At 39.4% G+C, this 3,339-nt stretch overlaps 1 long non-coding RNA gene across 1 annotated transcript; it reads left to right on the top strand.

Moving 5' to 3' along the window:
• Positions 1 to 1,700: 1,700 nt before the first annotated feature.
• Positions 1,701 to 2,680, top strand: LOC107669977 (uncharacterized). The gene is made up of 3 exons (XR_001632053.1): positions 1,701 to 2,107; positions 2,332 to 2,355; positions 2,584 to 2,680. It is a non-coding gene; the product is annotated as an uncharacterized LOC107669977 (long non-coding RNA).
• Positions 2,681 to 3,339: the final 659 nt, after the last annotated feature.

The raw sequence follows: 3,339 nt of genomic DNA, 5'->3' as shown, positions 1-3,339 counted from the left end.
TTCTTTGAACACTGCAGCACAAGCTTTAATGGGATAGTTAACCCAAAAGTGACAATTCTGTCATCATTTACTAACTCTCAAGCTGTTCCAAACCAGTATGAGCGTCTTTCTTCTGTTGAGCATAATACAAGATATTTTGAAGAATGTTGGTAACTGAACAGTTGGAGGCCATTGACTTCAATAGTATGGAAAATGTACTATGAAAGTCAATGGCTGCGGTCAACTGTTTGGTTATCAACCTTTCTTCAAAATATCTTCTTTTATGTTCAGCAGAAGAAAATAAAAACGTATACCGGTTTGTAACAAACGGAGGGTGAGTACATATGACAGAATTTTCATTTTTTTGGGTGAACTATCCCTTTAAAAGTAGGAGCAATTTTGATTCGCGGTCATTATTGTTCGTTCACGCCAAGAACAATAACTAGGGTCCCCACCAACACACGATAAGGTTATTATAAGCATGTGCTGCAATTCTGTCATATGACACTTTAAATGCGTGAGCTCTGAGATTCTGAATGGCTGTTAATATTTTTATTGTTTATTTGCTGGAAATAAAAAATCTTTCTGAAAGTGATTCCACACAAAAGGTATCCTGTCACTGGAGCAGTACCCTTTCAAAAGGTTCACCTTTATACATTATTTACCCCTAAAGGGTGCGAGTACCTCAAAGGTACATATTAGTACCTTAAGTGTACATATTACTACTTAAAATGGTACATATATGTATCTTTGTATCTTACATTTAGAACGATTTTTAACCACAAAAAAAAATTGTCCATACAATACAAATCAGTGGGGTCCAACATTGTTTTGGGCTCTTTGAAGCTAATGAAGTGGCGGTGGGGATGCCACATAAGACACATTTCTCCATTGTATCTTGTTTCCACTCTTGAAGTTTTCTCCATAAAAACTCAAGGGCCTGTTGACGATACCACATTTATCAATTAACACCGTCAGTAGTCATGGAAACGTAATAATTGATTGCAGCTGTCCATGTCCATGCTTTTTTCCTGCGGGTCATTTATATAATTGTGCACACGGAGGAAACATAAAATTATGTTTAATAACTGCAAAGGGATTTTCAAAATTTGCAATACAAGTACAACCAAGGAGGCCGTAAAGCGTCTTGATTGACAGGCTTGCATGAGGCTTGAGAATTCTGGGGCGTAACGATTGCCGTGATGGCGCACGGTGCCCCCATTAATGCTCGTCCAGACATGCGACACGCATTCCAAACCCCAAAATGGCACAAGACTCAATCCAAGGAAAAACCTCCAGTCTGCGAGATGACATCATAAGTGCTTGTGAGGACCGGGGGTGACCTCATAATGACTTCCTCCAGTCGGGCACCTCTTAGTAGACTTGTCAGACACTCAACATAGACGAGACATCAGAGAGCGTCTGTCCCACCACAAAAAAAAATGGTATTTTACAAGCTCCACTAGACAGTGGACAGTGAATGGGGTTTTGTTAAATTCAGGTTATGCACAGAGAGGTTTCATGAAGTGTTCCGTATATTTTGCATCCCGGCGCTCCATAATTGGAGTATGACTTCAGATGGTGGCATTGAAACTGTCTGGTAAGAAACCCTTCGGAGGCTCTGGATGTCTATCATGGTGTGTCTCGCCCATGAGCCTGTGTGTGTGTGTGTATGTACCTGTGGTTTTCCTGTCGGTGAAACCCAATAACAGTCCCATTGCATCATTTTGAATAGTTTCAGAAGAAAATGGATGCAGTCTTGGCAGTCGGCGAGTGTTTCCACTGCTTTCTCTAAACCTTTTTCCTCCTCTGCTCGCCCTCCCCGCAGGGAAAACGGTCAAAACAAACAGCAAATAGTTGGTGTTGAGAGACTTGGGCACTTGGAAGGCCACATTCCAGCATAAGTGGAAAAAATTAGAGTCCCTGCCGGAGTGCTGCAGCTCCCGGAAGCTTAATTTGGGATAGCTACTGAGAGCCGTAGGATTTCGAGCTGGCGAGCAACATTGTCAGCGAGTTTTCTTTGGAATGCCCCCATGTTCTGACCCGAAACCCCAGCAGCCCACCTGAACAGCAGCTGTGCCAGTTTTCCAGATATACAGATGGGTTTTTAACTCGAGTAACCCACAAGGTAACCACTGCCTGAAGCTTTTCACTTAATGAAATGGCATGTTAAATTGTACCCCTGAGATTGTCACTTCTGCCAGATTATTGCTAAAAAACTAATAGGAATACATGTGTTTCTATTGTCACTCCAGTCAGATTAAAAAAAAAAAAAAGGTATTTTATTGTTTCCATTCACTTTCATTGTGAGGTGCTATAACATTCTGCTAAACATCTCTTTGTGTTCCACAGAAGAATGAAATGAACAACGTAAAGGTGAGTAAATGATGACAGAATTTTAATTTTTGATATGAACTGTCCCTTTTAATATTACAAATGGTAGAGCACTGCTTCCTGGCAAGGCCACCAGACAGCGCCACCTATTGGTCATTATGTATGCAGTGTTTGACCATGTTTCCATGACTTCAGCTATATTGAAACTGATGTTGGACATTATCAATTTATTTCACCTTTACTCTAAATTTACTCTTCATTTTTTTACAGAAATGGTGCTGGTTCTCTACATCTAACTAATACATCTAACCAAAATTTCCACTGATTTCAGAACCAAACGATGACATAACCTGCCCACAAATAAACATGCCACATCACATCTTTGTTTATGAGTGTTGTGAGTTTTGAGAACATATTTTAACATCCAGCTGTCTAAGCTGCTTTTGATGCAACGGTCAAGTTATTCAAGTATATACTGAATAAAATTCACTGTAATCAATTTGCACAAAATATTTGTAAACAAAATCATGTTATATTAGACAAAGAGTGAAAATAAAGTCAAGCCACTTTAAAATGTGACAGGCATGGGAACGGTCCATCAACTGAACATGCGGCATTACAGCACTTCGTGTTTTAATTCTAGACAGTTTCATTGATTGTAATGCAAACAGTCTAGTTGTGTTTAGTCTTGGTAGACTGAGTTGTTGTTGCTGAAATCTTCACTTGGCTACCAGAAAACATCTGGTTTGTGAACAGATTGGCCACCTGCACCCTGGAAAAGAGGCCATTGAAAAAAACCTGTTATCTTATTGTCTACAATGCCCTCAAACAGTGTATTTACATGCCCCAAAATCATTTCAGATTAAGTGGTTGATTAATGTAGTAGATTCTTGTTTCAGTTGGGCTGGAAAATAAGAGTTTGAGATGAAATTTCAGCTTGAATATTTTGGGCTAAATCGTTGTTTGCAGAAGTTTTGAGAAAGATCTAATTTAAATGCTATAAAGAACAACACAACATGTATTTAG

Source organism: Sinocyclocheilus anshuiensis, unplaced genomic scaffold (assembly GCF_001515605.1).
Source record: "Sinocyclocheilus anshuiensis isolate Anshui unplaced genomic scaffold, SAMN03320099.WGS_v1.1 scaffold160, whole genome shotgun sequence".
NCBI classification, from domain to species: Eukaryota; Metazoa; Chordata; class Actinopteri; order Cypriniformes; family Cyprinidae; genus Sinocyclocheilus; species Sinocyclocheilus anshuiensis.
The sequence above is the reverse complement of the archived record's forward strand: the minus strand, read 5'-3'. Positions and strand labels throughout refer to the sequence as shown.